We start from the raw sequence: 26,211 nt of genomic DNA, 5'->3' as shown, positions 1-26,211 counted from the left end.
CTTTGTACTGTGTACTTATTCCCTGTGATTTTTGTTTGTTTTTGACACAAAACACTTCACTTGTGGTCACCAAATATGTGGAGGTTTCCCCACACATGGAACAATTCTCTTCAATGCCAGGTGGATGTCCTACAATTTAACTCAATTCTAACAGTATCTACTGGAAGAGAGCTCAGATCCCATAGGTTAAGGGCTCAGTCCCACAGTCTGTCCCTGTCCCTCCCCCCACCCCAACCCCCCTCACACTTCAGAGGCCAGTTGAAAGCCAGGCTATCACCTGTGCTTCTGAGCAACCAGCTATAGATTGGATGTTCCAATGACTCTCTCTCTGGGTTTGATTAAGCTTCTAGAGTGACTCAGAGAACTCATGTGATATGATTATCATATGATATCATATCATAAGATAGGATATGATAAAGGATACAGATGAACAGCCAGATGAAGAGATACGTAGGGTGTGGTCTGAGAGAGTCCTGATCACAGGAGCTTTTGTCTTCATGGAGGTGGGGTACATCTCTCTCCCAAAGTGGATATGTTCACCCATCTGGAAGCTTCCCAAACCCCATGCTATTGGAACTTTACGGAGGCTCCCTCGAGCAAGGCATGATTGATTATTAATTCCATTTGCAGCCCTTCTTTCTTCTCTGTAGAATAAGGAGTGGATCTGAAAAATCCCAAATTGTAGCTTGGTCTTTCTGGTGACCAGTCTCCATCCAAGAGGCATCCAGGAGCCGACCTAGAGACACCCCATTAGAAAAAAAGGTGCTTCTAGTCCTCTAATCACTAAGGGAATTACAGAGGTTTTAGGAACTCTGTGCCGGGAACTGAGGGCAGAAATCGATACATATTTTCTGTCTCCCACCATGGTTAACCAAGGAATAAGCTGCTACATTCAGGATTTAAAAAGAAAGTGAAATTTTTCATCTGAGTTTGCTTTGGTAGCTTATTAACCAAATCAAGCTAACTTAATGAAACAGTGCCTCTCCATGACACAAATTATACAGTGATATTGTAGAGTCTATAACAACATTAAAACCACCAAGAGTTTGCAGAACTTATAAATGTAAGATTCTCCCTACACCATGCCAACACAATCTAACAGCATCCCAAAGTGAGAAGCCATGAAAGAATTTTCTTCATTAAATTGCAAGTCACCGCAATGTCTTTTCTCCCAAAAGTAATCTGAGAAAATCAAGGGTCCTGTTGGTCTGGAAATGAAATAATAGTGAAAGAATATTCATCTAATAAAACAACTACTTCTGGTGAGAAACATAAGTAATGAATCTACGTTTGAGTCAACAGTTTTTCTAAAATCCAGCCACATAGGTTTTCTGTTTCATACTAATATTCATTATATTCAAAATGTGTGTGGGTGGGGGGAATAGCAGCATAACTTATGCAGTAAGTAAATAATATCATTAACCAAAAAGTGTCCTGACGATTTCCATGATTTGTCCAGCCAAAAACAAATACAAATTCCCTCAGCATTCCTATGTAACTTATCATTTCAGCTAAAATCTTAGTCTCACATGTGGCTTCTGCCTCATTCTCCCTTTATGTCAGACAAGTCTTGAAGAGTCTGTCTTTATGATACTTTCCTAATTCTTCTGCCCAAGTTGAGCCTAGGTCTAACATAATGGGAATAGAAATAGAAAGTGGATCAGTTGACAGTACTTTTGGGTTTGTTAGCCAAGCAGTGATGGAAAAAGAAAGAAAAAAAAGTGACATGTACTGAATGGATAAAGAATCCGCCTGCAATGCAGGAGACACAGGTTCAATCTCTGGGTCAAGATCCCCTGGAAAAGGAAATGGCAACTCACTGCTGTATTCTTGCCTGGGAAATCCCATGGACAGAGGAGCCTGGTAGACTACAATCCATGGGGTCACAAGAGTCGGACATAACTTAGTGAAAACACCACCGCGGTCCTTAAAATAATTCTGAGAGGTGGGCATTGTTATGCCTGTTTACTTATATGGAAACTGAGGCTCAGGAAGTTTTAAATATACTAAATGAGGTCATTTAGCTACTGAGCTGTAGGATTCAATTCTAGTCAGTCTCTCTCTAAAGGCTGCTCTCCTACTATATCTTACCTGAGTGAACATACCCAGGTGGCTTTGCAGTCTATGATAAATGAATAATTTGGGCCCAGATAATTAGAAAGTGAATTTTCCTGGTTTTAACTGATAAGAAATGTAAGAAAATTGCCTTGTATAAATGTGTAATCCTACTTTTAGATTTTATTATAGACATGATTTTGTAACTTCATATTTTGCTTAAGCTCAAATAATAAGCTGCCTATATAATAAACTTTGCTTGCCCTTCTCCCCAAATAATAAAACTCATCACTTTGTGGATAAACCTGCTCTCTTATTTTAGCCTCAGTGTATATTAGTAGTTTAAGTTTGAATTTCATGTTGCTTCAGAAGTTCATCTATTTTAGTATATCTCATTTTGAATCAAATTATCTGACACATGATGCAATGGATCACCCACAAATGGATGATACATTGGATCACCCATAAAAAGCCACTATTGCTTAATAATGATTTTGTCATTCAAAAAAAAAAGTTAGCTTGAAATGATTAGCTTTATTAAAACTTACTTTACCCTGTTCAAGTGATATTATATTCTTTGTTAAATTATTTAAAAGTACTAATTTCATTTGCTACAAATTATTTTTAGGTTATGAAATAAAAAGTTTATGTTATTATCACAAATTAAGTATGCGTGCGTGCATGCGTTAGTTGTGTCCGACTCTGTGCGATCCCACGGACTGTAGCCTGCCAGGCCTCTGTCCATGGAATTCTCCAGGCAAGAGTACTGGAGTGGATTGCCATTCCCTTCTCCATAGGAACTTCCCAACCCAGGAATCAAACCCTGGTCTCCTGCATCGCGGGCAGATGCTTTACCATTTGAGCTACAGGAAGCCCCTAATTAAGTATGCAGATATGCACAAAAAGAAATGTTATAGAAAAGATGGAGTTACAGAAACAGGTAGAGGTCAGTTTATATCAGTCTTATGAATCAGATAAAGGAGTCTGGACTTGATACATTCGGTAGGAAGTCAATGGAAGATTTTAAGCAGGAGAATAACACAGTCTGATTTATGTTTTAAGAAAAACACTCTGGTTAACATTTGAAGAGTGGATCACAAAGGAGAGCAAGAGTGGGATCCAGGCCAGTTGAGAGGTGCAGTCAACGCTGGGGAAAAGACAGTGGTAACCAAGAATGGTGGCGAAGCACTGGAAATGAAGGGTCATGTTTGGTATCTTCTGATGGGTTGAATCAAGGGTTGGGCTGGTGTGTCAAAGACAGCCCCTAGGTTTGAGGACTGAGCTATGGCTGGCAGCATTTTCTGAAATGGAGGATAAGAGAGAAGCAGGATGCTTCCCTTGTTATAGGATTTATATGTGTGCATGTTTTGGTGAGGGAGTCACACTTAGAATTCAATCCTACTCTACTGCTTACTTACATTTTGTAATTTTCCCGTTGTGGCCAGTAGACTCTAGGGTGGTCCCCACGATCCCGACTTCCCAGTGCTCACGCTTGGTGTCATCCTTTCCCCCTGTGTATTGATACCTGTGGCCTGTGATGTACTCTAACCAGTGGAAAGTAGCAGATGCAACAGAATGTACATGAACACATATCCATGATGCTATTACGTAACGTTGTAACTTTTTTTTTTCCTAGGAAACTCTTTCCCATTGGCTTTGAAGAAGTAAGCTATTTATTATGAGCTAGCCCATAAACAGGGCCAAGTGGCAGCAACTAAGGGCAGTCTCTGATGTATGACGCAGGGAACTCAAACCAGGGCTCTGTTACAACCTGAAGGGGTGGGAAGGGGTGGGTGGTAGGAAGGAGGTTAAAGAGGGAGGAGACATATATATACTTATACCTGATTCATATTGATGTATGGCAGAAACTCATACAGTATTATAAGGCAATTATCCTCCAATTAAAAAAAATAAAAATGGGAATTGGAAAAAAAAAAAAAAGAGCCAGCAACAAAGAGGCCCTCAGTGCAACAACCTGAAATGAACTAAATGGTACCAATGACTACATGAGTTTGGAAGCAGACCCTTCCCCAGTCAAGCCTCCAAAAGGCAACAGCCCTAGTCAACACCTGACTGTGACCATTTGATATTCTAAGGCAGCTAAGCTGAGCTCAGACTCCTGACCCACAGAAACTGTGATATGTCATTTTAAGTATACTTGAGGTAATATTGCTAAGTAAAAATAGATAACTAATTCACCAATTTTCTTAAACTATTTTCTTAAAAGAAAATATAGTCATAAAAGGATTCAGATATCTCCTGCATACAAATTCCCATTCCTGTTCTGATAATTTTACTTTTTACAAATATATAATATTTATAAATGTGTTAGTCTATATACTCTTTCCAATAGCGTACATGTAAAAGTATTGCAAGTATCTGTCAATTTAACACTTCAAGAATTATAAGCTACAAGGAAACTTGGATAGGTGATGTGATTTGTCCAAGTTCCTACAGCTAGTTTGTGATAAATTCAAGAACAAAACTTCCCACACCGAAATGTGATTTTCACACTCACATAACATATAGGAAAGTCTTGACAATCTTCCACTTTTAAAGTGTATATTATCAAAATCTTTCAAGAACTCCCAAAAGGGAAAAATATTCTCACCTAGAAAGTGACCTGCCATATGTGAACTTTAGCATTATGAAACTCATCAGAGCTGAATCAAATGGCTTTTATTGTATTTGACTCCTTCTTTCACTCTAAATTTTTTAAATAAGAAAGGAGAATATGGTGTTTGGCTCTTATACTCAAGAGCTTATTAAATACACATGCAGCCATAGGAGATGCTGAAAAAAGAAGAAAAGCACAGCCTCTGCTCTCAAAAAGCTGCTAGTTTGAAGTGGTACAGATAAATTTGTCTTGGCTTAATAGAAGGCTGTCTGAAAATGTTTCATTTGGCTCTGATAAGAAAGCATCAATGATAATACACGCAAAGTGCCTGGCACAGAGTAAATGTACCTGTTACCTGCTATTACCAAACAGAAAGGACAAGGGAGGCGCCCAGAGACAGTATGTACCAAACTTTAAGCAAGGGATGAAGCAAACCTCACCACCCAATGACTTTGTAATTACTTATAATTTTACTTTCACCGTTTGTCATCCTGTTTGATAAAAACCCTGATAAAAAGAAAAAAGAACGTTGGCAGCATGCTGAGAGTAACTGGAAATGATTCATCAAAGGGAACAATTGCCCAACCCTTGCCAGGGAGAGAAAGTGGCAGAAAGTTGCACCAAAACAAACACTTCTGGATTGACACTAGAAACCTGAGAAATGTTAGTAGGTAAACTTCGGGGTTGAGCAGGCAAAACCTGCTAGTTCTTCAATTCTTTTTTTGGCAGACATTTATTGAACACCTACTGTGGAACACTCTGGAGAAGGGCATGGCAACCCACTCCAGTATTCTTGCCTAGAGAATCCCATGGACAGAGGAGCCTGGCCGGCTACAGTCCATAGGGTCACAAAGAGTTGGACATGACTGAAGCGACTTAGCACTAGCACTGTGGAAGAAACCCTGTACTAGACCCTGGAGATGTAAAAATGATTAAGATACAGTCTTTGGCTCCAAAAAAAAAAAGAAGAAGAAATTGTAATAGAGTTCTGTGACCATGGAGCTTCTTGACGGGATGATGAAAATGTTCTAAAGGTGATTGTGGTGGTTGCACAACCTTGTGAATATAGTTAAAACCACTGAATCGTACATTTTAAATGAGAGAGCTGTATGGTATGTGAATTTTATTTCAATGAAACTGCTAAAATGCACAGTAGGTGTTCGACTCCTGAGTGCTCATGTGGCCTCAATACTTCACACCTGTGTCCATGCCCTTTGCCACGTGGCCTTTCACTTCCTCTCACCGAAGAGATAGAGTCATTTTCCTACCCATCAAATCTGGGTTCACCTTATGAGTTGCTGTTTCTAATAGAATGCAGGGGAATGACTTGGTGCCAGTCCTGAGTCTGGGACTCAAGAACCCTTGCATGTTTCCATCTGACCTTTGCCCCATGGCCATTGCCATGAGAACGTGCTTAGACTAGCCTAATAAGAGAGGAAAGACCTGTGGTGCAGAGCAGAGTCTCTTTCATCATCCCGAGTTCATCCTAGATTAGCCAAAAGACAGCCAACTCTCAGACATGAGCCCAGTCACGACCAGAAAAACCACCCAGTCAAGTCCTGCCCTTGTGGTCCACCTTCAAACTTACAAACTTGATATTTTTGTTTTAAACCACTGTGTTTTGGGATGGTTTGCAGGGCTTTTTTTTTTTTTTTGTAGAAATAGGTAACAGTGGGATACACAGTATTCGAGTGTCACCCCTGGAACTTGAAGGAAGATGATAATGATAATCATTATGATAATGATGATAATGAATGAAATTCAGAGCTTCCTAGTTACTTCTCTTCAGAGGAGGGGTGGGAGGGTTAGCATACATGTATTTGATTGTGCATCTATATGCACAAAAGCACATAAAAATATAAAAATACAGGCCAAAAGTAATACACGGTGGTTGGAAATTCCACGGTGACGTTTTAAAATAGAGCATATACTGATTACTATCTGGTAGTGATTACACTGAGAATTTTACCTTAATTTTTTTAATATAAAATTTTAGCCAAACAAAATCACAGATATGGTTCAGTTCAGTTCAGTTCAGTTGCTCAGTCATGTCTCACTCTTTGCGACCCCATGAACTGCAGCATGCTAAGCCTCCGTGTCCATCACCAACTCCCTGAGTCCACCCAAACCCATGTCCACCGTGTCGGTGATGCCATCGAGCTGTCTCATCCTCCGTCGTCCCTTCTCCTCCTGCCCTCAATCTTTCCCAGCATCGGGGTCTTTTCAAATGAGTCAGATCTTCGCATCAGGTAGCCAAAGTACTGGAGTTTCAGCTTCAACATCAGTCCTTCCAATGAACACTCAGGATTGATCTCCTTTAGGATGGACTGGTTGGATCTCCTTGCAGTCCAAGGGACTCTCAAGAGTCTTCTCCAACACCACAGTTCAAAAGCATCAATACTTCGGTGCTCAGCTTTCTTTATAGTCCAACTCTCACATCCATACATGACCACTGGAAAAACCATAGCCTTGACTAGACGGACCTTTGTTGGCAAAGTAATATCTCTGCTTTTCAATATGCTGTCTAGGTTGGTCATAACTTTCCTTCTAAGGAGTAAGCGTCTTTTAATTTCATTGCTGCAATCACCACCCACAGTGATTTTGGAGCCCAGAAAAATAAAGTCAGCCACTGTTTCCACTGTTTCCCCATCTATCTGCCATGAAGTGACGGGACCAGATGCCATGATCTTAGTTTTCTGAATGTTGAGCTTTAAGCCAACTTTTTCACTCTCCTCTTTTACTTTCAAGAAGCTCTTTAGTTCCTCTTCACTTTCTGCCATAAGGGTGGTGTCATCTGCATATCTGAGGTATGGGCTTCTCCAGCCCAGCATTTCTCATGATGTACTCTGCATGTAAGTTAAATAAGCAGGGTGACAACATACAGCCTTGATGTACTCCTTTTCCTATTTGGAACCAGTCTGTTGTTCCATGTCCAGTTCTAACTGTTGCTTCCTGACCTCCATACAGGTTTCTCAAGAGGCAGGTCAGGTGGTCTGGTATGCCCATCTCTTTCAGAATTTTCCACAGTTTATTGTAATCCACACAGTCAAAGGCTTTGGCATAGTCAATAAAGCAGAAGTAGATGTTTTTCTGGAACTCTGTTGCTTTTTCAATGATCCAGCAGATGTTGGCAATTTGATCTCTGGTTCCTCTGCCTTTTCTAAAACCAGCTTGAACATCTGGAAGTTCACCGTTCACGTATTGCTGAAGCCTGCTTGGAGAATTTTGAGCATTACTTTTCTAGCGTGTGAGATGGGTGCAATTGTGTGGTAGTTTGAGCATTCTTTGGCATTGCCTTTCTTTGGAATTGGAATAAAAACTGACCTTTTCCAGTCCTGTGGCTACTGCTGAGTTTTCCAGATTTGCTGGCATATTGAGTGCAGCATTTTCACAGCGTCATCTTTCAGGATTTGAAATAGCTCAACTGGAATTCCATCACCTCCACTAGCTTTGTTTGTAGTGATGCTTTCTAAGGCCCACTTGACTTCACATTCCAGGATGTCTGGCTCTAGGTGAGTGATCACACCATCGTGATTATCTGGGTCATGAAGATCTTTTTTGTACAGTTCTTCTGTTTATTCTTGCCATCTCTTCTTAATATCTTCCGCTTCTGTTAGGTCCCTACCACTTCTGTCCTTTATTGAGCCCATCTTTGCATGAAATGTTCCCTTGGTATCTCTAATTTTCTTGAAGAGATCTCTAGTCTTTCCCATTCTATTGTTTTCCTCTATTTCTTTGCACTGATCGTTGAAGAAGGCTTTCTTATCTCTCCTTGCTATTCTTTGGAACTCTGCATTCAGATGGGAATATCTTTCCTTTTCTCCTTTGATTTTTGTTTCCCATCTTTTCACAGGTATTTGTAAGGCCTCCTCAGCCATTTTGCTTTTTCGCATTTCTTTTTCTTGGGGATGGTCTTGATCCCTGTCTCCTGTACAATGTCACAAACCTCCATCCATAGTTCATCAGGCACTCTGTCTATCAGATCTAGTCCTTTAAATCTATTTCTCACTTCTACTGTATAGTCATAGGAGATTTGATTTAGATCATACCTGAATGGTCTAGTGGTTTTCTCCACTTTCTTCAATTTCAGTCTGAATTTGGCAATAAGAAGTTCATGATCTGAGCCACAGTCCACTCCCAGTCTTGTTTTTGCTGACTCTATAGAGCTTCTCCATCTTTGGCTGCAAAGAATATAATCAATCTGATTTCGGTGTTGACCATCTGGTGATGTCCACGTGTAGAGTCTTCTCTTGTGTTGTTGGAAGAGGGTGTTCACTATGACCGGTGTGTTCTCTTGGCAAAACTCTATTAGCCTTTGCCCTGCTTCATTCTGTACTCCAAGGCCAAATTTGCCTGTTACTCCAGGTGTTTCTTGACTTCCTACTTTTGCATTCCAGTCCCCTAGAATGAAAAGGACATATTTTTGGGGTGTTAGTTCTAAAAGGTCTTGTAAGTCTTCATAGAACTGTTCAACTTCAGCTTCTTCGGCGTTAGTGGTCGGGGCATAGACTTGAATTACCGTGATATTGAATGGTTTGCCTTGGAAATGAACAGAGATCATTCTGTCATTTTTGAGATTGCATCCAAGTACTGCATTTCGGACTCTTTTGTTGACTGTGATGGCTACTCCGTTTCTTCTAAGGGATTCCTGCTCACAGTAGTAGATATAATGGTCATCTGAGTTAAGTTCACCCATTCCAGTCCATCTTAGTTCACTGATTCCTAGAATGTCGATGTTCACTCTTGCCATCTCCTGTTTGACCACTTCCAATTTGCCTTGACTCATGGACCTAACATTCCAGGTTCCTATGCAGTATTGCTCTTTACAGCATCGAATCTTGCTTCTATCACCAGTCCCATTAACAACTAGGTGTTGTTGTTGCTTTGGCTCCATCCCTTCATTCTTTCTGTAGTTATTCTCCACTGATCTTCAGTAGTATGAGTAGGCACTGAGAGAGGTGATCAGGGGGAAGATAGGCTGAAACTACAGTCACGGACAACTAGCCAATCTGATCACATGGACCACAGCCTTGTCTAACTCAATGAAACTAAGCCTTGCCGTGTGGGACCACCCAAGACGGATAGGTCATGGTGGAGAGGTCTGACAGAATGTGGTCCCCTGGAGAAAGGAATGGCAAACCACTTCAGTATTCTTGCCTTGAGAACCCCATGAACAGTATGAAACACTGATATGGTATTCATATAAAAATGCATTACCTTGATCAATGCACAGTAAAATGTCAGAGTAATCCAAATTGTGGAATTGTGGAACACTCTAGTTAAAAAACAAAACAGAACAAAAAAACCAGCTAGTACCTGGAAAAGTGTCAAGGTCATGAAAGACCAAAAAAATTGAGCTGGAGAAGGAAATGGCAACCCACTCCAGTACTCTTGCCTGGAAAATCCCATGGATGAAGGAGGCTGGTAGGCTACAGTCCATGGGGTCTCAAAGAGTCAGACATGACTCAGCGACTTCACTTCACTTTACAAAATTGGAAGAAATAAAAGAGACATGACAATTAAATGGAATTTGGATTCTAGAACAGAAAAGGTACAACAATTAGTTGTACAATTAGCAAAATTAGTGGAACAATTAGCAAAGTTTGAATAAGATCTGTAGATTAGTAGTAAAAATATTAACTCAATGCTAATTTTAGGTTTCAATAATTGTACTATATAAATAAGTTCCTGATATTTGTAGAAGCTGGGTGAAGGGTTGTATGGGAACTCTATGTAATATTTTTGCAGTGTTTTTCTAAGTCTAAAATTATTTCAAGATAAAAATCTTTTTAAATAAAAAAGATAGGCCAAGAGTACTGTGATCACATTTATAATTTTTATTTAAAGAGAGAAGAGTATATAAAAAACTGTTGGGACTTCCTCGGTGGTGCAGTGGATAAGAACCTGCCTGCCAACACATAGGACAGAAGTTCAATCCCTGATCCTGGAGGATTCCATGTGCTGCAGAATAACTAGGCCTGTGTGCCACAATTATTGAGCTGGTGCTCGCCGGTGCTCTGGAACTCGAGAGCCACAGCTACTGAGCCTGTGTGCTGCAACTACTGAGGCCCAGGCACCTAGAGGCAATGCTCTGCAACAAGAGGCCATGGCAATGAGAAGCCCGCATGCTGCAACAAAGAATAGTCCCGATCCCTGCAACTAGAGAAAGCCTGTGTGCAGCAAAAAAGACCAGTGCAGCCAATATATGTATATATATACATACACACACACACACACACACACACATACACACATAGACACACACATACACGTTTTTAAAAAAAACTGTTAATACCAGCAAATACTGTGTTGACATGCCAGGCACTATTCTAGACATTGGTGGTATACTAGTCAACAAGACAGAAAAATCTCTAGACTCTCATGTAAATTGACAGAAATATATGGGATAATTTCAGCTGATGCTAAATACTATGTGGAAAAGAAAACAGAGTAAAGGAGTAAAATGGATTGGACAAGCTAGTTCCGATTATGTGACGGGAAAAACTCTTTTGGGAAGTGTTATTTAAATGAGATCTGACTGACACAAGGAACCAGCTTTGTGAAGATGTGGAAGGGATATTCTAGGCAGAGAAAAACCAGAGCAAATATGAAGAATTCCAGGAAGAGAAAGGCTTGACTAGGCAGGGTGGAATGTGACTCAGTCAGACTGGAGTGTAGGCATCATCCGTAAGAGGTAGGCCTGGGTAAACAGTTTGGGTTTTATGTAAAAAAGGAAACAACTGGATCATTTCAAGATAGGTGGGACACGCGACTGACATTCTTAAAAAGGTCATTTCATTTTTTTCTGAAGAACGAACTATAGGAGGAGAAGCACGGGAGGAGGAGGGCCTGTTAGGAGGCAAATAGGATAGTCTAGAGAAGGAGGGTGGTGGCTTGATTAGAGTGGTCGGTGAAGGTGGAAAGCAGTGAATGATTCCAGGTACACTGTGTTGAGGGTTGAGCTACATTTTGCAGATGGATTGAATATGGGAGGTGAAAGAAAGCAAGAAATCTAGGATAATTCCTTGTTTTCTTGTGCAACTTGGGTGGATTTTAGTGCCAATTACCTTGGAAGAGTAATGGAAGAATAGTTTTCTTGGGGAAAAAAAAATCAAGAATTCTGTCTTGGATACATTAAGTTTAAGACATTAGACCTTCATCATTTCAGGTCTTTGCAATGATTATGGGGTGTGTGTGTGTGTGTGTGTGTGTGTGTGTGTGTGTGTGTGTGTGTGTGTGTGTGTGTGTAAGTATATTTATTTTTTTTAGAAGCTTATTACATTTTGAAAAAAAATAATGATGTACGTTTAGGAATGTTCAAAATAATGTTAGACCAACCAGGTGCCCCAATTATTCAAATAAAGACTGGGAGCATATCTCACCTGGAAAAGTTACTGAGTTGAGACTAATATATAGGACAGATGATTCCATCCTTGAAACAAGCAGTTATAGAATTCACAAAGAAAAGCAATGTTTAAATTTTTTCCTGAGCATGAACAATAGTGGGCATCCAGAGGTGAATGTTTTTACACTTGTCATCACCCGTGTAAATGCAACATCCTTCAAGAGGAAAATAAATGAAGCCATGCACATGTCCTTCAAGTTTAGAAAAAGGAGTTCTGACCAAATGTGCTTGTAGAAAGAGATGTTGTGGTGATTTCTTTTTCTTTTCTGTTTTAAAGGAACACAGGGCACCTGGGGACTCCAAGTGTTAGTCACACAGTCGTGTCCAACTCTGTGACCCCATAGACTGTAGCCCACCGGGCTCCTCTGTCCGTGGGATTCTCTGGGCAAGAATACTGGAGTGGGTTGCCATATCCTTCTCCAGGGGATCTTACCATCCCAGGGACCAAACCGGGGCCTCTTGCATTGCAGGCAGATTCTTTACCCTCCATATTGGAGGGACTGTGGTATTGTGGTCAAGGGGATGGGCTGCTGAGCCCCCAAATCTGTGCTTTAATCCTACCTCCATCACTCACTGGTGGTATAACTTGCAAGTTCCATGACTTCTCTGTGCCTCAGTCATATCTTCTGTAAACCAGGGGGACACTATGTAGTGGACCCTGTGGTGCCTAACCCTTGCCTTCCGCAGATTCCCCTTCTCATCTGCTGGGAACTGTTACCAGAAGATGTTATTCATCTGGGAGCCCTCTCTGGGCATGGCCTTGGCTGAGGAAATGGTCTCTCCTTAGGTCACACCCCCTTCCCTGGGCAGCCCACATCCAATAACTGATCAACAAAGGGTATCAAGGCCTGAGCCTTCGCCCTAATCCAGAGCAGCTTGTAGAGCCTTCTCAGCTCCAGCGCTCCCTGTGGGGTGGACTGAGGGCTTCACTAGGTTTCCACCTCAACGTCTCACCCTACCCAACCCTGCTTCTTTCTCCTCCCTTCCCCAAGAGTGGATCCCAAGACCTCTGCCTGAGAAACATTCTTACACTGTCAATCACCCTCTCAAAGTCTGCTCCCAAGGAGCCCAGCCTGTAAGGTAAGAGTACCTTCCTCCAACCAGAATTGAAAGAGACACGTGTACCCCACTGTTCATCAAGGCACTCTTTACAATAGTCAGGACATGGAAGCAACCTAGATGTCCAGCGGCAGACGAATGGATAAGAAAGCTGTGGTACATATACACAATGCAATATTACTCAGCTATTAAAAGGAATGCATTTGAATCAGTTCTAATGAGGTGGATGAAATTGGAGCCTATTCTACAAAGTGAAGTAAGTCAGAAGGAAAAACACCAATACAGTATATTAACGCATATATATGGGAATTTAGAAAGATGGTAACAATGACCCTATATGTGAGACAGCAAAAGAACAGACTTTTGGACTCTGTGGGAGAAGGTGAGGAGGGGATGATTTGAGAGAATAGCATTGAAACGTGTATATTATCATACGTGAAATAGATCACCAGTCCAGGTTTGATGCATGAGACAGGGTGCTCAGGGCTGGTGCACTGGGATGACCCTGAGGGATGGGATGGGGAGGGGAGGGGGGTTTAGGATGGGGAACACATGTACACTCATGACTGATTCATGTCAATGTATGGCAAAAATTACTACAATATTGTAAAGTAATTAGCCTCCAATTAAAATAAATAAATTAATTTATTTATTAAAAAAAATAATAAAAAGATATTATAGGGGAAAAAAAAGAGTACCTTCCTCCTCTTAGGGGAATCATTAGGAATAAATAAATCATTATAATAAGGCACTTACAAGTGTATGTGCACATGGTAAGTGGAATATAAGTGTTAGCTATGATTATGGAAGTATTTTCTTATGAGATTATCAATCCCTACAATAGTGTTTTCTTATGAGATTATCAATGCCTACAAAACTACAAATAGTTTTCTCCTTTAGCTATAAAAGTCTCATCACAGTAGTTTCAGTTAATTTTCCGTATATTGTATTACATACAAATTAAGTTAAAACTGGCTTGTTTTAGATGACAAGAGAGGGAAGAAATGTATTTCTGGCCTATTTTTTGCTACTGGGATCCCTTCACTGGCGATTATCAGGGAGTATCTCTGTTTGCAAACTAACTATAGACACTTTCTCTATTTATATATTGGGGTTTTTTTTAATGGAGAAAGTTCAGTTCAGTTCACTTCAGTCACTCAGTCGTGTCCAACTCTTTGCAATGCCATGAATCGCAGCACACCAGGCCTCCCTGTCCATCACCAATAACCCAGAGTCTACCCAAACCCATGTCCATCAAGTCGCTGATGCCATCCAGCCATCTCATCCTCCGTCGTCCCCTTCTCCTCCTGCCCCCAATCGTTCCCAGTATTAGGGTCTTTTCCAATGAGTCAACTCTTCACATGAGGTGGCCAAAGTATTGGAGTTTCAGCTTCAATATCAGTCCTTCCAATGAACACCCAGGACTGATCTCCTTTAGGATGGACTGGTTGGATCTCCTTGCAGTCAAAGGGTCTCTCAAGAGTCTTCTCCAACACCACAGTTCAAAAGCATCACTTCTTCGGTGCTCAGCTTTCTTCACCATCCAACTCTCACATCCATACATGACTACTGGAAAAACCATAGCCTTGACTAGACAGATCTTTGTTGGCAAAGTAATGTCTCTGCTTTTAAATATGCTATCAAGGTTGGTCATAACTTTCCTTCCAAGGAGTAAGCATCTTTTAATTTCGTGACTGAAATCACCATGTGCAGTGATTTTGGAGCCCAAAAAAATAAAGTCTGACACTGTTTCCACTGTTTCCCCATCTATTTGCCATGAAGTGATGGGACCAGATGCCATGATCTTAGTTTCCTGAATGTTGAGTTTTAAGCCAACTTTTTCACTCTCCTCTTTCACTTTCATCAAGAGGCTCTTTAGTTCTTATTCGCTTTCTCACATAAGGATGGTGTCATCGGCATATCTGAGGTTATTGATATTTCTCCCGGCATTCTTGATTCCAGCTTGTGTTTCTTCCAGCCCAGCGTTTCTCATGATGTACTCTGCATATAAGTTAAATAAGCAGGGTGACAATATACAGCCTTGACGTACTCCTTTTCCTATTTAGAACCAGTCTGTTGTTCCATGTCCAGTTCTAACTGTTGCTTCCTGACCTCCATGCAGATTTCTCAAGAGACAGGTCAGATGGTCTGGTATTCCCATCTCTTTCAGAATTTTCCACAGTTTATTGTGATCCACACAGTCAAAGGCTTTGGCATAGTCAAGAAAGCAGAAATAGATGTTTTTCTGGAACTCTCTTGCTTTTTTGATGATCCAGCGGATGTTGGCAATTTGATCTCTGGTTCCTCTGCCTTTTCTAAAACCAGCTTGAACATCTGGAAGTTCACGGTTCATGTATTGCTGAAGCCTGGCTTGGAGAATTTTGAGCATTACTTTTCTAGCATGTGAGATGAATGCAATTGTGCAGTAGTTCGAGCATTCTTTGGCATTGCCTTTCTTTGGGATTGGAATGAAAACTGACCTTTTCCAGTCCTGTGGCCACTGCTGGGTTTTCCAGATTTGCTGGCATATTGAGTGCAGCATTTTCACAGCGTCATCTTTCAGGATTTGAAATAGCTCAACTGGAATTCTATCACCTCCATTAGCTTTGTTTGTAGTGATGCTTCCTAAGGCCCACTTGACTTCACATTCCAAGATGTCTGGCTCTAGGTGAGTGATCACACCATCATGATTATCTGAATCATGAAGGTCTTTTTTGTACAGTTCTTCAGTGTATTCTTGCCACCTCTTCTTAATATCTTCTGCTTCTGTTAGGTCCATACCATTTCTGTCCTGTATCGAGCCCATCTTTGCATGAAATGTTCCCTTGGTATCTCTAATTTTCTTGAAGAGATCTCTAGTCTTTCCCATTCTGTTGTTTTCCTCTATTTCTTTGCATTGATTGCTGAAGAAGGCTTTCTTATCTCTCCTTGCGATTCTTTGGAACTCTGCATTCAGATGGGAATATCTTTCCTTTTCTCCTTTGCTTTTCACTTCTCTTCTTTTCACAGCTATTTGTAAGGCCTTCTCAGACAGCCATTTTGCTTTTTTGCATTTCTTTTCCATGGGGATGGTCTTGATCCCTGTGTCCTGTACAATGTCACGAACCTCCGTCCATAGTTCATCAGGCACTCTGTCTATCAGATCTAGTCCCTTAAATCTATTTGTCACTTCCACTGTATAATCATAAGGGATTTGATTTAGGTCATACCTGAATGATCTAGTGGTTTTCTCCACTTTCTTCAATTTCAGTCTGAATTTGGCAATAAGGAGTTCATGATCTGAGCCACAGTCCGCTCCTGGTCTTGTTTTTGCTGACTCTATAGAGCTTCTCCATCTTTGGCTGAAAAGAATATAATCAATCTGATTTCTGTGTCGACCATCTGGTGATGTCCATGTGTAGAGTCTTCTCTTGTGTTGTTGGAAGAGGGTGTTTGCTATGACCAGTGCATTCTCTTGGCAAAATTCTATTAGCCTTTGCCCTGCTTCATTCTGTACTCCAAGGCCAAATTTGCCTGTTATGCCAGGTGTTTCTTGACTTCCTACTTTTGCATTCCAGTCCCCTAGAATGAAAAGGACATCTTTTCTGAGTGTTAGTTCTAGAAGGTCTTGTAGGTCTTCATAGAACTGTTCAACTTCAGCTTCTTCGGCATTAGTGGTTGGGGCATAGACTTGAATTACCGTGATATTGAATGGTTTGCCTTGGAAATGAACAGAGATCATTCTGTCATTTTTGAGATTGCACCCAAGTACTGCATTTCGGACTCTTTTGTTGACTATGATGGCTACTCCATTTCTTCTAAGGGATTCCTGCCCACAGTAGTAGATATAATGGTCATCTGAGTTAAATTCACCCATTCCAGTCCATCTTAGTCCACAGATCCCTAGAATGTCGATGTTCACTCTTGCCATCTCCTGTTTGACCACTTCCAATTTGCCTTGACTCATGGACCTAACTTTCCAGGTTCCTATGCAATATTGCTCTTTACAGCATCGGACTTTGCTTGTATCACCAGTCATATCCACAGCTGGGTATTGTTTTTGCTTTGGCTCCATCCCATCATTCTTTCCGGAGTTATTTCTCCACTGATCTCCAGTAGCATATTGGGCACCTACTGACCTGGGGAGTTCCTATTTCAGTGTCCTATCTTTTTGCCTTTTCATACTGCTCATGGGGTTCTCAAGGCAAGAATACTGAAGTGGTTTGCCATGTCCATCTCCAGTGGACCACATTCCGTCAGACCTCTCCACCATGACCCATCCGTCTTGGGTGACCCCACACGGCATGGCTTAGTTTCATTGAGTTAGACAAGGCTGTGGTCCGTGTGATGAGATTGGCTAGTTTTCTGTGATTATAGTTTCAGTGTGTCTGCCCTCTGATGCCCTCTCGCAACACCTACCGTCTTACTTGGGTTTCTCTTACCTTGGATGTGGGGTATCTCTTCACGGCTGCTCCAGCAAAGTGCAGCCGCTGCTCCTTATCTTGGATGAGGGGTGTCTCCTCATGGCCGCCCCTCCTGACCTTGAATGTGGAGTAGCTCCTCTCGGCCCTCCTGTGCCCACACAGCCGCTGCTCCTTGGAAGCAGAATGGAGAAAGTTAGATGTGAATTGCATTTTTTATTAGGCTGTGATTACATACATCTCCTGATAGACTCCTTCCTGACAGGAATTGGCATTTGTAGGGTCTTCTGAGATGAAACAAATGTCTTCAGCTTAGTCCACTCTGTTCAGAACAAATAGTTGTGATAACCAGAGAGAAGGCTGAATATTAGACTCATTTTGTCACTGCATTTTTTTTTTCTGGTTCATAAGTACTTGATCTTTATGGACTAAAATAAGGATGGAATTTCCCCATAAAACTGAAGGTTCTAAAGACAAGAATAACCAGAGCACTTCTGTACTTGAAAGCAGCGACTGTAAGATCACATAAAGCTAAATTTGAAAAACAAATGTTATTCTAAAACTTAGATTATACATTAAAGTTAAACCACAGTCTAACACATCAAGAGAAAGAATTGACAAACGCAAGCTGGATGAAAAGTAGAGGATATGGTGGATAAAAATTTATCTTTGTTTTGCCTGTAATTCTTCAAAGAGCATTAGTTGTATAATTTGGTTAAAGCCATGTATGTAACATATACAACGGGTGACTAAGTTCTTCTTCTTCCAATTGGAAAGCCAACAATAGTGATTCCACTTCTCCATATGAGTCTAGTATTATTACCTGATACAAAGCCTCCAGTCTGTGAACAGTTTGGGAAACCATCACCAAAAGCAATGATCCTCCCTGTCCTGTTCAATGTGAGTTTGCTTCTTATCTACCTGTATTCATCTGAAGGCTTCTGGCTTACAGGAGACTCCACGACACTACTCACTCCAGTGTTCACTCCAGTGGGCACCTCGTTTCTCAGCCACAAGTTGAATAAATTGGGAGTGGCTGGCATAAAGCTTGAGTTTATCATTGATATCCACCCATCTCACTTTCTCGGCATCATCGCCAGTTTCCAGGGGCAGAAGATCGATGACCTCTCCTGTTTCATCATGATAGTTCACAGCCTCTGTCTCCATCCATGCGTTATCTGTGTTCCGGGGATCATCCACGTAGCTTTTGTAGACCACAAAGTGTTCCTGGCTGAAGAGTTTGTGCAATTGTTTCTCCAGCTCCTGTGTGTCTGCTCTGGACTTCTGTAAGGAGTTCATGGCTTCCTCACCAAATTCTCTCTTCAGTGCAGCACTAATCTTCACCGTTCCCCCTGGGATGGCCCATTCCCCACAGTCCTTCCTTTTGATGGCTACAAACTGCAGGATGTTTCTCCCAGAAACAGGATGGGTTACTTTATTTCCCTTGCTGTCCTTTTTCCATCTGGTTAAGATGGGATCTGCAGCATGATTGGGGCCCAGCGCCCCAAAAGCCCTCGGCCAACCAGCCCTGTCTGACCTGCAGGATTTCTAGGTCTACCACGTTCAACCTCATACCAACTGTTCTGGCTCCTTCTCTCAACAGGCCCATCCTTTTCGTTAAATTTGGGAGAAAAGTTTCTTTTACCCAAAAGAGGGTCTTCCCAGCTTGGTCCGGCCAAGACTAAGCCAGAAGTGTACTCCACAGGCTTGTACTCTGGCCACTCAACCAGCCAGCTCACCTTCTCGTTGGGAACCTGGCTTCGCTTCACTTGAGAGCCCGGGTATGGTGACGTCTGGGCCTTCTTTTGGGGCTTCTCAGCAGCGCCATTTGAAACTGACATGATGAAATTCAGAGGAAACCCGTGTGAGGAAAATGGGCTCCAGCCGGCTGAGATGGGGCAGCTGCTGGGCCTGACCGCCGCAGAGGCCAAGGCCGCAGAGAGAAGCGCTGGGGCTAAAGCCTTTGCCAGGCAGTGTCCAGCCATCCACCGCCCAGCAGGCTGCGGGGATTTCGGTTGCTCTCAGGTGGAGCGTCAGAATCCTTGCTGGTTGGGGTAGGGTCGGGGTGGGGGGAGGGGGGGCCGCTCCCGCGGAACAGAGCCTTTGGGAATGGGAGCCCTGGGGGATGGGAGCCCTGGGAGATGGGAGCCCTGGGGGATGGGAGCCCTGGGAATGGGAGCCCTGGGGGATGGGAGCCCTGGGGGATGGGAGCCCTGGGGGATGGGAGCCCTGGGAGATGGGAGCCCTGAAGGAAGCTCACCACAAACCATGCCCAGCGCTCCCTGGGGAGCACTGCGTTTGCATTTTACATTGAAAGATTTCAGTGTCTGGAAAGGATTCCAAACACTTGAGAAAGAAAGTGAAAGTGAAAGTCGCTCAGTCATGTCCGATTCTTTGGCCTACACGTGTAGTCCATGGAATTCTCCAGGCCAGAATACTGGAGTGGGTAGCCTTTCCCTTCTCCAGGGGAGCTTCCCAACCAGGGATTGAACCCAGGTCTCCCCCACACTGCCAGCGGATTCTTTACCATCTGAGCCACAGTGGAAGTCCACCAAATACTGGAGTGGGTAGCCTATCCCTTCTCCGGGGGATCTTCCCAACCAAGGAATTCAACCCGAGTCAAACACCACCAACAAAATCAGCAAGGGTAGATTTATTAAATAGTTCACCAAGTGTAGGACCGGTGTCTGTTTGGGACATGGGAAGGTCAGTGCACAGTAATCCTTAAGAGCTGAACACAATCAGGTTCAAATCTCAGTGTTCCCTCCTTACCTGGGATCTTCTTGGGAAAAGTAACTTAAGTTACATAAGCTGACTTCAGTTTCTCAAGTGTAAGATGGAAAAAGAATCTGCCTCATAGAATTTTGGTGACAGTTAGGTAGGCTGTTACATGTAAAGCTGTTAGCACAATAAGTGGCCTATCTGCTCAGTTGCTTCAGTCGTGTCCAACTCTGTGCAACCCCATAGATGGCAGCCCAACAGGCTCTGCCATCCCTGGGATTCTCCAGGCAAGAACACCGGAGTGGGTTGCCATTGCCTTCTCCAATGCATGAAAAGTGAAAAGTGAAAGTGAAGTCGCTCAGTCGTGTCCGACTCTTGGCGACCCCATGGACTGCAGCCTACCAGGCTTCTCCGTCCATGGGATTTTCCAGGCAAGGGTACTGGAGTGGGGTGCCATCACCTTCTCCGAGTGGCCTATCATACATACTCAAAAATGCTGGCTGTCATTACTGTAGTTATCATTGACTTTTTGGCCCTGCACCTTGAAAACTGTAGATTACAACAGGACAGTTGAAATGATCTTGGAAATTGAGCGGCTCACAAATGAATTTAGAGTTAAATAAGCTACAATTCTCTGTCTGGAGAAATTCAGGCTGAAAAATAACAGCGTCTAGGTCCTGAAATGATATGAGAAGCAGCAGCACAGGCTAAGTCATTATATCTAAGATAACAAACCCTCAGGAAAGGTATCTGAACATCTGAAACAGTTTTAGAACAAATAGAGTACTGTATACTCTAACTGAAACCCAAAGGATGTTTAACATTTCCCAAAGTTTGTTCCATGTTACATCACCCCCCATGAGAAAAATGTTCAAGGAATAAATGATTTGACAGTCAAATATGTCTAGGAAATTCTACATATTTTACTGTCCTCCTTTAGGAATTTAGGATTCACAGAGGGCTTTAAAGATCAGGATGTTCTGAGAGAATAGCATTGAAACATGTATATTATCATATGTGAAACAGAACACCATTCCAGGTTCGATGCATGAGACAAATGCTCAGGGTTGGGGCAATGGGATGACCCAGAGGGATGGGATGGGGAGGGAGGTGGGAGGGGGGTTCAGGATGAGGAACACATGTAAACCCATGGCTGATTCATGTCAATGTATGGCAAAAACCACTACAATATTGTAAAGTAATTACCCCAACTAAAATAAATAAATTTATTAAAAAAAAAAAAAAGATCCAGTAAAAACTAAACAAGTCAACCCAACAGTTAAATTCTGTTTCATCCAGTATTTTCCAAACTACCTGACCAGAGAATGCTTCTTTTATGCAATAGTTGGTATTATTTTGAGAACATACTTCCTCAAATTTAGAAAAGTTTCAAAATACCTATATGTGCTTGAGGGTAGATCTCTAACCCTTTGAAGTTATCATCATCACTATTGAAAGGCAGCTACTGAATACCCGCTCATCATAAGAACTCTAAGCTGAATGAGTCAGGTTTCCAAAAGTCTGGAAACCCAGAAATAGCTGGGCTATACTCCTTAGATGATAAAGAATCTGCTTGCAATGTAGGAGACCCAGGTTCAATTCCTGGGTCTAGAAGATCCCCTGAAGTAGAAAATGGCAACCCACTCCAATATTCTTGCCTGGACAATTCCATGGACAGAGGAGCCTTGTGGGCTACAGTCCAGGGGGTCGCAAAGGGTTAGACACAACTGAGCAGTTGAGCACACACACACATAGAGATCAAAATGGTAAAACATGAATTGCAAGCAGAGAAACATGAGACCTGGTCCTCATTTATCATCATCATTGTTGAGGATTTGCTGTGTACACTGTACAAAGTACACTAGAAAAGAAAGATGATCATTTTGGGACAGGTTCCCAGCTCTGTAACTCATGTCTTCATTATTCTTAAAAATTATTTGTTTGTTTATTTTGGGCTATGCTGGATGAAGGCTTTCTCTAGTTGCAGTGAATAGGGGCTACTCTTTGTTGTGATGCACAGGCTTCTCCCTGCAGTGGCTTCTCTTGTTGAGGGGCACAGGCTCTAGGCACACAGGCCTCAGTAGTTGGAGCATGTGGACTCAGTAGTTGCGGTGTGTGGTCTCAGTACTTATAGCTTGTGGGCCCTTAAAAGAGTGTGCAGGATCCAATAGTTGCTTTGGGGAGAAGATATTTGTAAATTCCTTACAGTATTATTTCCAGGCATCATAATCTAACTCACAAAAAATAAATGAAGTGCAAGTCTCGGGTCTGGTTCTAACTTCCCCCCTCATAGGCTGTGTAGTTGCACATCTGACACTTGGCTTCCTTGGGTCTTGATTCTTCACTGTAAAAGGAATCACATGGCCTCTGTTATCTACAAAAGTCCTTCTGGCTTTAACATTGTATGATTCCAGGATCTATGAAAATCCCATTCTTGGAAGGCCAAGGTCAAATGCTATGAATCAGAAAGACCAGATGTTCAAATATAAACAGCCAGCTGCTCAGGGGGCAGTGACACTTGAGGAAAGCAAGGGAGCAGGGAAGGCCTGGTGTGTCCACCCAATGCAGAAATCGAATGGGCCAAAGAAGAATGCAAGGAGCACCTGGGAAGGAACATCAAAACCAGTAATGAGGGGGTTTGTTTTGTTTTTAGCATCATCAAAGGGAAGAAGACTTAAATCAGACCATTTGATGCAAAAGGTACCCTAAGGGAAGGAAATGAAATACTATAATATAGACCAAAAGAGTTATTTGCTGGGAAGCCACTAGGGAGATCCTCTTCCCTAAATTGTCTTCTGAGGCGGAAAAACAAGTAGCACTAGACAGAGAGAATGTTCTGGTCCCAACCATGAGAAAGCCCTAAAGGAACTCTAGCACCATCAGAGAACAAATCTTTGACCTGTCTCTGTGAACTCTTCCTGGGCTGTGTGAGAGATTGCCTGTGTGAGTCCCATTTTATCAAGAATATTACAGGGATGAGGAGGACCAGGGTGATTACAGGGCCCCAGAAGTGCAAGAATCCCTGATCATCCTTCCATTCTCTCTTTGGGAAGCAGAAATACGTGGTACCCAGCAAACTGGATTCCCACTGTAATGCTAAGGCTCAACTTCTGAAAGAAATTGGGAAGGAAGGCAGAGAAAAGCATTTCTCCTCACTTTAAAGTAGTAATACTCATAATAAAAGCAACAATAAAATAACTATCATTTACTAAGTGCTTTCTATGTACCTGGAGAAGGAAATGGCAACCCACTCCAGTATTCTTGCCTGGAAAATCCCATAGACTGAGGAGCTGGGTAGGCTACAGTCCATGGGGTTGCAAAGAGTCGGACACGACTGAGCAACATCACTTTCACTTTCTATGTACCAGTCTGTGGTATACAGTTTTGTCCAGGTTTGACTACCCAGTTCTGAATCTTGGTTCAGTCACTTCTTGGCTTGTTAATCTTTGGAAAGTTTCTGAACTCCTTTGGACCTTAGTTTTCTCATCTAGAAATAATAATGGATCTATGTTAAAGGGTCAGTATGATACAATTCACTTAAAGAGCTTAGGATAATGCCTGGTCCATAGGCATTATGGACTCAACAAATAGTACCTCTACAACTATTGTTACTAATCATTTTGCATTTATTATTTCACCTAATTCTCAAGCAACCCTATGAGTTAAGTACATGTACTGATAATATCACCACTTAACACACCGAGGACATGACAGTTCATAGAAGTTGCCTAAGGTTGCGCAGCTAGTTACTAGTATAGGTTTCAGAACTGGAAAGTCTTGACAACAATAAACTTGTATTTCATGGATAGTCTAAATGCATGTTGAATTTGACTTTACATGGCAAAATGTCACCATTCTATTATAACTATTAAAAAGCACAGATATATGGAATTTAGAAAGACAATACTGATGATCGTACATGCAGGGCAGCAAAGGAGACACAGATGTAAAGAGGAGACTTTTGGATTCAGTGGGAAAAGGCGAGGGTGGGATGATTTGAGAGAACAGCATTGAAATATGTACATTACCACATGTAAAATAGATGACCAGTGCAAGTTTGATGCATGAAGCAGGGCACCAAAGGTGGTTCTCTGGGACAACCCAGAGGGATAGGGTGGGGAGGAAAGTGGGAGGGAGGTTCAGGATGCGGGGGACATATGTATACCTGTGGCTGATTCATGTTGATGTATGGCCAAAACCATCACAATATTGTTAAGTGCGTGCATGCTAAATCACTTCAGTCATGTCCAACTCTGTGTGACCCCATGGACTATAGCCCACCAGGCTCCTCTCTCCACGTGATTCTCCTGGCAAGAATACTGGAGTGAGTTGCTGTGCCCTTCTCCAGGGGATCTTCCCAACCCAGGGATCGAACCTGCCTCTCTTACATCTCCTGCATTAGCAAGTGGGTTCTCCACCACTAGCACCACCTGGGAAGCCCCATATTGTAAAGCAATTATCCTCAAATTAACATAAATTAATTTTAAAAAAACGAATTAAGATGGTTCTGCTAGGTTGACTCTGTACAAGAGGAGGAAATTGGAGCGGGACAATGAAATCATTTAACAACCTATTGTGGTAATACAGTTGTAAAAAGAAAAAGCCCTGAGTCATGGGACAGCTCAGACTAGAAAGACAAGTCAGAGATATCCTGATGTAGAAGGGGAGGTCTGAAGTAAAAGAAGAGTCAAAAAACACCCATTTTAATCCTAAGGGGCTCAAAGGATGGTGGTGACAGATAGAAGTCAGGAAGGCAGTTGGTAATGCATAGTTTACTTTTAGATGGACAGAGCATGGAATGATGACTGGGAATTCAAGACTGTCACTGACATCTCCGTGCCTCAGTTTCCTCTCCTACAAAATGAGGAGTTGATCTAGAATTAACCCTTTGGATTCCTTCCAGCTTCCTAGAGGAAACATGAAGTACAGGAAGTGGAGAAAGATATGAGGGCTTAAAGAGTCAGTGAGTGCTCAAGGTATTGGGTCATCAGCCTGGCTTTGATATAAAAGAGGAAAATGAGACAATGATTGACATTTTTAAGATTAAAGAAAGCTGTGCCTTTTAAGAAATTACTTAGGTGGGATAATTAATATGTAGAATGGAGGCTATCTCCAAATTAACCTAATAAATCTAAAGTTTAACCTAATAAATCTAAAATTTATTTATAGGAGAGAGAAGCTTCGGTTTGTGTGGTATGATATGAAGGTGTTAGGAAAGTCCAGCTGCCCCCAAGATATCTTTCTGACTCTCATAAATACTGCCTGGGTTTCTACTATTAAAATCCTTTGAATGCAGTTTGTATTATAAAATGAACATTTATTTCACATTTAGCTGTTGTCATGCTTTCTCTGATGAATTCGTGTAGCAGGCTGACAACCAGCTAAGGACAAACCAACTGAGGAGACAAAGTTTTGAAGGAGGAGGCAGAAAGGATCCTCTTGCTGTGTGTGGCATTGCTCGCATCAGTAAGTTCAACAATTCGTGGACACTTGTTGTCTCGAGCTACATTCCAGAGATGAAAAGGTGAGTAAATTGACGTTCATCACTTCAAAATTCTTACAGTCCAGAGAGTGGACAGCATGCAGTTCATAGAGCTGGGGAGTTTTGAAAAGCGGAACCAGGGACTCAGAAAGCAAAGGTGGAGGGACAAAAGAGATTCTCTACCATCACAATTTTGTTGAAGGATTGGAAATTCTCAAATTCAAGGCTTTTCCTTGATCCCGGTGAGTTCTCCTAAGGAACTATGAAAACTTAAACTGATAGGTTTGACACTCTATAGGCTGAAGAATGACAGATCACTCCAACTCCTTTAATTCAATAATTTTTTGGCCCTTTGAAGTTTAAATTAGTAAAATCTGATGATATAAAAACTCATCAACTGTATTGTTGACTATGAAATACATGTCCATTGCTAATTTTCATGCCCCTCTCCTCTCCAGGAACTTCATATATA

The 26,211-nt window shown here is 41.9% G+C and overlaps 2 pseudogenes across 3 annotated transcripts; both read right to left on the bottom strand.

Moving 5' to 3' along the window:
• Nucleotides 1-6,635: 6,635 nt before the first annotated feature.
• On the bottom strand, nucleotides 6,636-19,568 carry LOC145531825 (protein CFDP2 pseudogene; annotated as a pseudogene). Of its 2 annotated transcripts, XR_014072786.1 has the most exons (3): nucleotides 19,276-19,568; nucleotides 17,558-17,710; nucleotides 6,636-9,621 (listed from the first exon to the last, which is right to left on the bottom strand). The product of XR_014072786.1 is annotated as a protein CFDP2 pseudogene, transcript variant X1 (transcript). The 2 variants fall into 2 exon arrangements; XR_014072787.1 differs by lacking the exon at nucleotides 19,276-19,568 and having other exon boundaries at nucleotides 6,636-9,710; nucleotides 17,543-17,812.
• LOC145531830 (ADP-ribose pyrophosphatase-like) lies at nucleotides 16,137-19,568 on the bottom strand (annotated as a pseudogene). The gene is made up of 2 exons (XR_014072792.1): nucleotides 19,183-19,568; nucleotides 16,137-19,086 (listed from the first exon to the last, which is right to left on the bottom strand). The product of XR_014072792.1 is annotated as an ADP-ribose pyrophosphatase-like (transcript).
• Nucleotides 19,569-26,211: the final 6,643 nt, after the last annotated feature.

The sequence above is a fragment of the Giraffa tippelskirchi genome, chromosome 2 (genome assembly GCF_054371585.1).
Source record: "Giraffa tippelskirchi isolate mGirTip1 chromosome 2, T2T-mGirTip1v1.2.pri, whole genome shotgun sequence".
Classification (NCBI taxonomy): Eukaryota; Metazoa; Chordata; class Mammalia; order Artiodactyla; family Giraffidae; genus Giraffa; species Giraffa tippelskirchi.
Note: the sequence above shows the minus strand (reverse complement) of the source record. Positions and strands in the feature narration are given on the sequence as shown.